Here is a 12275-nt window from a genome sequence, read left to right on the forward strand (position 1 = left end):
CCTCTGAACGTGTTGTAGCCTATACGTTGCACCTCAGTTACAGGAGTTTCAACCACCGCACTGCGGGTGATTGTTAGCCAGTGATCAAATGGTTGAAACGGCTCTGACCACTATGGGACTTAACATCGGAGGTCATCAGTCCCCTAGACTTAGAACTACGTAAACCTTACTAACCTAAAGCCCCGTCCACACGCAACGATCTGTCTGCGCAAATATCTGCGCACATGACATCTGCGCAGACAGATCGTTGCGTGTGGACAGAAGATTTGCACCAACCTGAGGTGTGTGCAAACCTGGAAGTTGGAGTTGGGGGTTTGAGCGAAACCTCTCAAATCTGTGCGTTCAAACCACATCTGCGCAGACAAGTTGGAGCGTGTGGACAGGAGATGGCCGCAAATCTGGCGCGAAACAGCTGTTTGCTCAGTCTAGTGTTTGTATTTGTACGCACAGGGCATTAAAATGGCTGATACTTGTCAGTGTTCTCGAGAGTTTGTTAGTGAATTCATTGAAATATATAGAAACCACCCATGTGTGTGGAAGATTAAAAGTAAAGAATATAGTGACCGAGACAAAAAGACAGCACCACACAATGCTCTGATTGAAAAATTGTGGGCAGTTGACGCCTCGGCAAACAGAGAAACAGTAATTAAAAAAAAATTCGTTGCGAACTGTTTACCGAAAAGAGTTATCCAAAGTTCAGAAATCTAGAAGATCTGGTGTAGGAGTAGATCAAGTATACCAGCCAACGTTATGGTATCTTGATCTGCTTGGTTTTCTTAGGTTCGCCCTGTAACTCTCGCAGTAAATTTACGTGAGAAAACTGCTTTCGCTTTAGCAGCCACTGTCTACACCATTTTGACCGCTTTCTCTGTTTCCTGCGGCTGATCTGAATGTTTTTTGCAACACAAGTTGTGAACACAGACCACAACAGAACTTCCTCCATTTCTATATTTCCAAATAACTGAATTAAATTTTTGACGTTTACGGGGAGCGTAGTCGCTTGCCACTGATATTTCTTTTCTACACCGACAGATGGCGGGCGAGTAGTAGATTGGGCTTTGTGTCGTGTGAACACACCACATTTGCAGCGATCTTATGCATGTACAGACATCTGCGCCGATGTCTGCGCAGATAGATCGTTACGTGTGGACCGGGCTTAAGGACAGCACACACATCCACACCCGACGCAGCATTCGAACCTGTGACCGCAGCGGTCGCGCGGTTCCAGACTGTAGAGCCTAGAACCGCTCGGCCCCCCTCCAGCCGGCAGCCGGTGATTGCTTGAAACTTCTCTGGATAATCATTTTGTGGTCGAAGCTCTTTTCTTCTCCGCGTTTGCTTCCTAGTAGTAATAAGGAAATTTGGTTGTGCCTCGACCAAACAGTTTTTCTTGTTTTATTACCGGCCGGTCCCATAGTGGTCAGAGCCATTTGAACAATTTTTGAACCACTGTGGTGTTGCCGGATGGCAAAGCGTTAACAGAGCAACATCGATTTTCCTTTTTTGATGAGATTTGTTTAAAACTGCTTCACAACTGCTGAGGAACAATTGACACTTGTTGAGGAGCAACTGATTACTGCTATCTAACAACCGACAATCGCTACGGAACGACCCGAACAGCGATAGTAGGTGTGCCTCAGGGGAGTGTCGTAGGACCGCTGCTATTCACAATATATATATATATATATATATATATATATATATATATATATATATATATATATATATATATATAAATGATCTTGCGCATAACATCGGAAGTTCACTGAGGCTTTTTGCGGATGATGCTGCAGTATAGCGAGAGGTTGTGACAATGGAAAATGCATGAGGATCTGCAACGAATTGACGCATGGTGCAGGGAATGGCAACTGAATCTCAATGTAGACAAGTGTAATGTGCTGCGAACACATAGAAAGAAAGATCCTTTATCATTTAGCCACAATATAGGTCAGCAACTGGAAGCAGTTAATTCCATAAATTATCTGGGACTGCACATTAGGAGTGATTTAAAATGGAATGATCATATAAAGTTGATCGTCGGTAAAGCAGATGCCAGACTGAGATTCATTGGAAGAATCCTAAGGAAATGCAATCCCAAAACAAAGGAAGTAGGTTACAGTACGCTTGTTCGCCCACTGCTTGAATACTGCTCAGCAGTTTGGGATCCGTACCAGATAGAGTTGATAGAAGAGATAGAGAAGATCCAACGGAGAGCAGCGCGCTTCGTTACAGGGGCATTTAGTAATCGCGAAAGCGTTACGGGGATGATAGATAAAGTCCAGTGGAACACTCTGCAGGAGAGACGCTCAGTAGCTCGGTACGGGCTTTTGTTGAAGTTTCGAGAACATACCTTCACCGAGGAGTCAAGCAGTATATTGCTCCCTCCTACGTATATCTCGCGAAGAGACCATGAGGATAAAATCAGAGAGATTAGAGCCCACACAGAGGCATACCGACAATCCTTCTTTCCACTTACAATACGAGACTGGAATAGAAGGGAGAACCGATAGAGGTGAAACGTCCCCTCAGAAAAATTAGTGTATTACTGTGCTGATAAACCTCTTACGTTACTTGATTTTCAAACAGCTGAGCAGAACTGAAAGTAGTCAGACATTTCTCTCTTTACTTATTCTGATCAACACTAAGCTGACACATAATATTTTTAGCGCAACGCAATCTGACTTTCAATAATCCCTACAAAAGAATGGCCCTGACTAACAATAACCTATACCTTTCATGAACCACTTACCTCACAAAAATCTTCCTTACTCGAACTACTGCAATACAGCGAGCGCCAATACTGCCAGGTAAATAAAAGATTCTAACTACTGAAGGCACTAACTACTGATAGGCATAGTTAGCAAATGAAAGATTTTGATAGAGAACAAACAATGTATTTACCTTAATGGTGTTCAAAAGTCATAATGTATATATCAGTTCATGACATCCAGTCTTACAAATGTACTGTCTCTGATGGACACACGTCCAGATCATCCACTCTCAAAACTCCGCCATTTCTCTCCCCAAATCCACCATTGCTGGCGGCTCACCTCCAACTGCGCAAAGCTACGCGCTGTTCACATCCAACTGCTTAACACTACAATGGCAAATATTCGAACAATGCAGACCAGCCACAGATTGCACACAGCACAGTCAGTGATTTTCATACAGATCGCTACGTGACGTTACCAACATAAAAACCTAAACAGCCTACTTACAGAGGTACTCAAGGTACCCTCCGCCACACACCGTCGGGTGGCTTGGGAAGTGTAGATGTAGATGTAGAAATTTAGAGGCCGGAGCGCATTAGCTGCAGCGAAGCCAGTGCACGAACGCTTGGTGTGCATTCGACGTTTCATGCAGCACGATGTTTGGCGCAGGCTGTTGTGGAACCGGTTAGTGCGAGATTCTGGGAGGTGTACGGGAACATGTCTCTTAAACTTGATTTGAGTGCTTACGATCGTGGACGAGCAGTTTCACAGCTCGAGGCCGAAAAAGTGACACTACTGTGGCCACAGTAATGAGTGTATATAAAAGCGTCATCTCGCGACTAAAAATGGCCGCTGGTATGCGAAAAAATGCAGGCCCTAGTGGCGAAAAGGAAAAGACATCTCAGTGCTACGTAGATCGGTGCAGACCTTGCAACTGCTACCGGCAACTGTCTCAGCCTGAAGCATTTCGCGGCGTTTAAATTAGGCTGGTTTCTCTGCTCGGAAGCCTGTTAAGTGCATCCAGTTTCCATCGCTCCATCGTTGAGGTGTTCGCCAGTATAGGGAGCATGTTGGCAGAGGTCAGCTATGATGGTCCAGAGTGGTGTTCTCCAATGATTCCCGCTTCACTGTGGCAAGTGATTCTGGAACCAGTTGGTGGGGAGAGAGAGGGGAACACACTTCTACATCTACATCTACATGATTACTCTGCAATTCACATTCAAGTGCTTGGCAGAGGGTTTATCGAACCACAATCATACTATCTCTCTACCATTCCACTCCCGAGTAGCGCGCGGGAAAATCGAACACATAAACCTTTCTGTTCGAGCTCTGATTTCTCTTATTTTATTTCGATGGTCATTCCTACCTATGTAGGTTGGGCTCAACAAAACATTTTCGCATTCGGAAGAGAAAGTTGGTGACTGAAGTTTCGTAAATAGATTTCGCCGCGACGAAAAACGTCTTTGCTTTAATGACTTCCATCCCAACTCGCGTATCATATCTACCACACTCTCTCCCCTATTACGTGATAATACAAAACGAGCTGCCCTTTTTTGCACCCTTTCGATGTCCTCCGTCAATCCCACCTGGTAAGGATCCCACACCGCGCAGCAATATTCTAACAGAGGACGAACGAGTGTAGTGTAAGCTGTCTCTTTAGTGGACTTGTTGCATCTTCTAAGTGCCCTGCCAATGAAACGCAACCTTTGGCTCGCCTTCCCCACAGTATTATCTATGTGGTCTTTCCAACTGAAGTTGTTCGTAATTTTAACACCCAGGTACTTAGTTGAATTGACAACATTGAGAATTGTACTATTTATCGAGTAATCGAATTCCAACGGATTTCTTTTGGAACTCATGTGGATCACCTCACACTTTTCGTTATTTAGCGTCAACTGCCACCTGCCACACCATACAGCAATCTTTTCTAAATCGCTTTGCAACTGATACTGGTCTTCGGATGACCTTACTAGACGGTAAATTACAGCATCATCTGCGAACAACCTAAGAGAACTACTCAGGTTGTCACCCAGGTCATTTATATAGATCAGGAACAACAGAGGTCCCAGGACGCTTCCCTGGGCAACACCTGATATCACTTCAGTTTTACTCGATGATTTGCCGTCTATTACTACGAACTGCGACCTTCCTGACAGGAAATCACGAATCCAGTCGTACAACTGAGACGATACCCTATAGGCCCGCAGCTTGATTAGAAGTTGCTTGTGAGGAAAGGTGTCAAAAGCTTTCCGGAAATCCAGAAATACGGAATCAACCTGAGATCCCCTGACGATAGCGGCCATTACTTCGTGCGAATAAAGAGCTAGCTGCGTTGCACAAGAACGATGTTTTCTGAAACCATGCTGATTACGTATCAATAGATCGTTCCCTTCGAGGTGATTCATAATGTTTGAATAGAGTATATGCTCCAAAACCCTACTGCAAACCGACGTCAATGATATAGGTCTGTAGTTCGATGGATTACTCCTACTACCCTTCTTCAACACTGGTGCGACCTGCGCAATTTTCCAATCTGTAGGTACAGATCTATCGGTGAGCGAGCGGTTGTATATGGTTGCTAAGTAGGGAGCTAGAACATCATAGAATGTTCGTGAACGTCACTGGTATGGCCGAGGCGTTATGGTGTGGGCAGGCATTGTGCACAGTGGCCAAACACTGCTGCATATCTTTCCGCGAGGTATTGTTACAGCATAGCGGTGTTGCAGGGAGATTATTCTGGATCATGCCCATCGTTTAGGAGTGCGTCAGGTCCCGACTTTTTGTTTACGGACCACAATGCCCGCGCATACTGGACCGCTGAGCTGTCTTATACACTGAAGAATGAGGATATTGACAGTAAGGAATGTCCCGCATACTTCCCGGACCTAAACCCTACAGCTTATGCCTGCGATGCTCTTTTCAGACGTGTTTCTCAACGAACACCCCCTCCCTGAATCGTGCAAGGGGGTGAGATAGAGGAGTGGGAAAACATCCCACAAGGACTCCTCAACAATTTGGTAGCCAGCAACAATAACAGGTGCAAAATGTAGACTAGTGGCCACGGAGGGCATATTCCTTACTGAGTGTCGGATGCCGATTCTTATGTTGGGAGTCTGACATGTGTCAAACATGAATGTTATTTATGACTACTGTGTTATCCTGCTTTCCCATGTGGTGGATACTGTACCATATCGCTTTATCAGTATACCATTCCACCTCTGTTACGTACACGAAATGTGTTACCAATTGTTTCTTTCACAATTTATGACGCACATTAGATATCCCGCTGGGATCTCTGCAGCAGTATCAGCAGAGCTTGGAAAAACAAATGAGGTACGAAATGACGTGTAATTCACGATACTGCCGCTAGGAGACTAGTAAGCAGCAATGGCTAACAATGGAAGACTGACGGCACAGCAACGATCGGCAATTGTGTTACTTTTTCATGAAACGAAAAGCCTTGTTGTGACTCAGAGGCGTTTTCGACAACAGTTTAACACACGATGGGTCCCTTGCAACAAGACCATCCACAGGTTGCACCATAAATTTGTACAGGAAGGAACAGTATTGGAAGTGAAGCGACCTCGACCTAAGCCTGTTTGTTCGCCGGAGAGTATTGAAGCGGTACGAGTTGCTGTACAGAGAAGTCCCGGGAAATGGTGTAGAAAGGCAGCAGTGCAACTGGGAATATCCAGACGCTCCGTTCAACGCATTCTTAAAAGTGACCTCCATATGTACCCATACAAGATGACCTGTGCACAAAAGCTCACTGAAGAACACAAGCAGCAGAGACTACTGTTTACTCAGTGGGCGGAGGATAGGGAAGAAACTCTCAGCAACGTTTGAGACGTTTCATTTAGACAGTGTGGTTAACAAACAAAATGTACGCTTTTGGGCCACTGAAAACCCACAAGTGCTTCATGAACGACAACAACATGCTCCGAGGATTACAGCGTGGGCAGCAATTTCCAGTCACGGACTTATTGGACCCTTGTTCTTTGAAGAAACTGTGAAGAGCGAGCGTTATTTGAGCATGCTTCGCAATAGCTTCATTCCACAGCTTCTTGCTACTGCCTTGCCCTTCAACACGGAGTGGTTCATGCAAGATGGAGCAAGGCCACATATTGCAAACACTGTGTTGGAGTTTTTACACGAGCATTTCGACATGCGGATCATTTCACTCAGGTTTCCAGGTCGCTTCAATGACGGACAAAATTGGCCCCCCAGTAGTCCAGACCTCAGTCCATGTAACTTTTTTCTTTGGGGGTATCCAAAGGATTTCCAGAAACGTTCACGTGATTTAATGGAGCTCAGAAGACTTATTCTTCGAGCTTGCAGTGAAATTACGGAAGACATGTGCCGTGGGGTAATCACTAACTTCAGTGTTCGTTTGAAGGAAGTTAGGAAACGAAATGGTGGACATATTGAGCATGTGCTGATTTAGAACAAATCTCCATAGACGGCTCTTCATTGTAGTTCCTTTAAGATAGTACTGACAATAAAGTTTATATTCAAAAACAAAATGGTAACACATTTCGTGCGCCACCCTGTATATGTACAGTGTTTCATGTCACCCATCATTGCCTGTGGTTATTTCAGCCGAACATTGCCTCACTTCTTTAGCAGTTCTCAAGAAATGTGTAATGATTTTGTTTACCCAAATCCAAAAATACCATTATTTTGCCCTATCGTATATAGAATGTTTATAATTTTAGTATCAGTAATTACAATATCGTTAAAAATATGCACAATGAGACAGAAGTATAAATATCTATCTAAAATCAAACGAACAATTCGAAATAATTAATTTCGCATTACTGTGTCTTTGCAGATAAAAGTGTTATCTAGGATATACACTGAAGAGCCAAAGGAAGCGGTACACCTGCCTAATATCGTGGAGGGCCACAGGGAGCGCGCAGAAGTGCCGCAACACAACGTGGCAGGGACTCAACTAATGTCTGAAGTAGTGCTGAAGGGAACCGACACCATGATTTCTGCAGTGCTGTCCACAAATCCATAAGAGTACGAGAAGGTGGAGATCTCCTCTGAACAGCACGTTGCAAGCCATCCCAGATACGCTCAGTAACGTTCATGTCTGGAGGTTTGGTGGCCAGAGGGAGTGTTTGAAGAGTATTCCTGGAGCCACTATATAGCAATTCTGGACGTTTGGGGTGTCGCATTGTCCTGCTGGAATTGCCCCAAAAAATGTTCAAATGTGTGTGAAATCTTATGGGACTTAACTGCTAAGGTCATCAGTTCCGAAGATTACACACTACTTAACCTAAATTATCCTAAGGACAAACACACACACACCCATGCCCGAGAGAGGACGCGTATCTCCGCCGGGACCAGCCGCACAATCCATGACTGCAACGCCCTAGACCGCTCGGCTAATCCCGCGCTGTCTACTGTACAAGTATGTCCACATAAATACAAATGAGGTGCTAGAGTGCTAATCATATCGCAGAAAGTACGAAATTATCACTTAGGCGTCTTGGCAGTTTCGTATTTCCTGCAGCAAATGCGCTACTTTCGTGTCGTGTGACTTTCATACTTTTCAATTGGCTGAGGACAGCCATAGCTGAAGATAGAAGAACCACCACGAACGGAACTGGAGGTGGGAGAAAACTGCAGAAACAACGGATATGCTACTGGGATTCCCACATTCCGTTAGTATGGGTAATATACCCATCCTGCTGATTTCCAGCACACAAATGGAATCATTGATGATAATAGGCACAGTGACTATAGACTCACAAATAACGCCAAATAATTCGAATAAATAACAAAATATAACAGAAAAAAATTTTGTCTTTCAAGGTGTTCCGAACCGTTACTATAAATTCACCATGCTTCCTAGCCCTTCCCGTTCACCATTACGCTATCAGTGATATGTCAAACAGATTGCTTGCAATTATACCTACATCAAATTTATGTATATGGCCAATAACTGTCACTCAAGGCTTTTTTTATTCAAAATAATGTTGTAGGCTTACTTGCGTTTCTTAATACGATTACTGTACATGAACAGAGAAGCGTATGTTATCAAAAATTGTAATTTAACTGAATGATTTTCACATATTTATTATTTTGAATGTGAATAGTATGCGTTGTTTTATTGTTTCGTTAGTGTTTGTAAAGCAGATGTTACGCCATTTCGGAATATGACGGTCAGCTAGAAACGAAGCTTTATTTTCGGATATCTTGAGCTTCATGCTATTGCTTGTCAAAAAGATTTCGACACTCTTGAAAGTGTTTCATGAAGTGGCGTGTTAAAAGTGTTTCAATACCTGTGCCGAGCCCGAATCTCGTCCGACACAGAGCGGAATGAAACATCACTGTTTCGATACAATTAGTCCGTTCCTAGCAGAGGTGGACTGAAACAGCCTTATTTTGAAACAACGATACAGTTTCTGTGTCTGGCTCGAGATCGAATCTGGTGCAGTTATCCGAGACAGGAGCGGAATGAAACACGAGTGTTTCGAAACAGTGAACGACAGCCGTTCCGAAACACTGAAACAGTTCCACGTATCGATACACTGTATCGAAACATAGAAACAGTGGCCGAGTCAACAGCATAATGTCCTGTTGTGCCAGAGGACCCAGCCCGCTCAATGTAAACACAGCCTACACCATTAAGGAGCCATCACCAGCTTGCACAATGCCTTGTAGACAAACGTGGGTCCGTGGCTTCGTGGAGTCTACGTCACACTCGAACCATATTATCAGCTCTTACCAACGGAAATCGGGGCTCACCTGACCAGACCGCGATTTTTCAGTCGTCTATTGTCCAACCGATATGGTGACGAGCCAAGGAGAGGCGCTGCAGACGTTGTCATGCTGTTAACAGAGGCACTCGTGTCAGTTGTCTGCTGCCACAGCATCATTAACGCCAGATTTCGCCGCACTGTCCTAGCTGTTACTTTCGTCGCACACCCCACATTGATTTCCGCCGTTATTTCACGCAGTGTTGCTTGTCTGTTAGCACTGACAACTCCACGCAAACGCCGCTGCTCTCGGTCGTTAAGTGAAGGACGACGACCACCAAGTTGTCTGTGGTGAGAGGTAAGGACAGAAATTTGGTATTCTCGGCACACTCTTGATACTGAGGATCTCGGCATACTGAATTCCCTAACGGTTTCCGAAATGAATGTCCCATGCGTCTAGCTCCAACTACCATCTACATCTACATCCATACTCCGCAAGCCACCTGACGGCGTGTGATGGAGGGTACCCTGAGTACCTCTATCAGTTCTCCCTTCTATTCCAGTCTCGTATTGTTCGTGCAAAGAAAGATTGTCGGTATGCCCCTGTGTGGGCTCTAATCTCTCTGATTTTATCCTCATGGTCTCTTCGCCAGATATCCGTAGGAGGGAGCAATATACTGCTTGACTCCTAGGTGAAGGTATGTTCTCGAAACTTCAACAAAAGCCCGTACCGATCTACTGAGCATGTCTCTTGCAGAGTGTTCCACTGGAGTTACTGGAGTTTATCTATCATCTCCGTAACGCTTTCGCAATTACTAAATGATCCCGTAACGAAGCGCGCTGCTCTCCGTTGGATCTTCTCTCTCTCTTCTATCAACCCTATCTGGTACGGATCGCACACTGCTGAGCAGTATTCAAGCAGTGGGCGAACAAGTGTACTGTAACCTACTTCCTTTGTTTTCGGACTGCATTTCCTTAGGATTCTTCCAATGAATCTCAGTCTGGCATCTGCCTTACCGACGATTGATTTTATATGGCCATTACATTTTAAAGCACTCCTAATGCCTACTCCCAGATAATTTATGGAATTAACTGCTTCCAGTTGCTGATCTGCTATATTGTAGCTAAATGAGAAAGGATCCTTCTTTCTAAGTATTCGCAGCACATTACACTTGTCTACATTGAGATTCAATTGCCATTCCCTGCACCATGTGTCAATTCGTTGCAGATCCTCCTGCATTTCAGTACAATTTTCCATTATTACGAACTCTGGATGTACTACAGCATCATCCGCAAAAACCTACGACACTCCCCTGTGGCACACCTGAAATCACTCTTACTTCGGAAGACTTCTCTCCACTGACAATGACTTGCCGCATTCTGTTGTCTAGAAACTCTTCCATCCAATCACACAACCGGTCTGATAGTCCATATGCTCTTACTTTGTTCATTAAACGACCGTGGGGAACTGTATCAAACCCCTTGCTGAAGTCAAGAAACACGGCATCTACCTGGGAAACCGTGCCTATGGCCCTCCGAGTCTCGTGAACGAATAGCGCAAGCTGGGTTTCACACGATCGTCCTTTTCGAAACCCTTGCTGATTCCTACAGAGTAGATTTCTAGTGTCCAGAAAAGTCATTATACTCGAACCATTCCGCGTTCAAAGTCTTAATTCCCACCATGCGGCCTTAATCACGTCGGAAACCTTTTCACGTGAATCGCCTGAGTAGAAAATGACAGCTCGCCCATGCACTGTCTTTTTATACTTTGTGTGCGCGATACTACGGCCTCAGTATATGTGCATACCGCTATCCCGTGACTTTTCTCACCTCAGTGTCTGCCTTAGGTATCGCTGTGATTCGAACTCGCATCTTTATGTTCCACAAGGGAAGAGTTAACAACGCCTGAGAACGGCCCCGTATGCCTCTGGAGCATTAAACCACGTAACAAATACAAAGGAAAAAAAATTCTCTTCGTATTGCTAATCGTACGTACGTTTGCGTGCAAATATGTAGCGGAACACTTCGAGTTGCCATGACGACGGAATGGGGCTGTATGTCAAGGTTAACTGGCAGCTATTACTCGATGAAAAGTGGGGTACTCACCAGTAACTGCGAAGTCACCGACCGCCAAGTTGCGCGACTGTCAATCCACAGGTATCTGTCACTCCCGAAGAATGCCGCAAGACGCCGCCCTGGTAGTGTTTCGAAAGCACGTCCAACGCTTCGCACCGCTGCTTGCGTCTCACTGCTACATAGGCAAGGCGCCCGGGCGGGGTTATAGCTGCCAGCGTGCGCAGAATACGACTGCGCAGCGCGGGAACGTGACGTCACACGAGCCGTCGCGAACGGTGTCGGCCAAAACCACTGCGAAACCGCGCGTGGAGAGTGAACAAAAATCATCACTCGTGCGACACCACAGCTAAGTACGTGGCAGGGGGTACTTACCGCGTCTAAAGTCTGGTTTACACCGGAGCGAATGGAAGCGAAGGAGCTTTCGCCAGTGTTGACTACCATGCGGGCGTATCTGTGAAACAAACGTTGACACTAGGGGGAACGGAAGATAACAGAGCATAACGAGCATAAGCCCATAAACACTGCGTAGTTGTTTTCTTGGCGCTAATAATTGACGTACAGGATACAACACTATATATTTAGCGCCACGATGCAAAACTTTGATATTCAGAAAAGATTTCACTATAAGTCAATTCCAGTAACTGAACGTGATATTTATTTGCTTGTATTCAGATTTTTCTGCAGAACAAGCTTGCCTGTTTAGGCTTACAGTACCTCTTGCAAGTGCACCGCTGGGTGTTGCGAATAATGAATTGATTTACGCCTTACTTATGATCAAGAA

General features: G+C 45.0%; 1 protein-coding gene across 1 annotated transcript in view; it reads right to left on the minus strand.

Moving 5' to 3' along the window:
* Window positions 1-11668, minus strand: part of LOC124550961 (lysosomal-associated transmembrane protein 4B-like) — a 226160-nt gene extending 214492 nt beyond the window's left edge. Inside the window, exon 1 of the mRNA XM_047125777.1 lies at window positions 11525-11668. The gene's annotated coding sequence lies outside the window, so the exon portion shown is untranslated. The remainder of the gene's footprint in view (window positions 1-11524) is intronic.
* Between the last annotated feature and the right edge of the window lie 607 nt (window positions 11669-12275).

This window comes from Schistocerca americana, chromosome 9 (genome assembly GCF_021461395.2).
Source record: "Schistocerca americana isolate TAMUIC-IGC-003095 chromosome 9, iqSchAmer2.1, whole genome shotgun sequence".
NCBI lineage: Eukaryota > Metazoa > Arthropoda > Insecta > Orthoptera > Acrididae > Schistocerca > Schistocerca americana.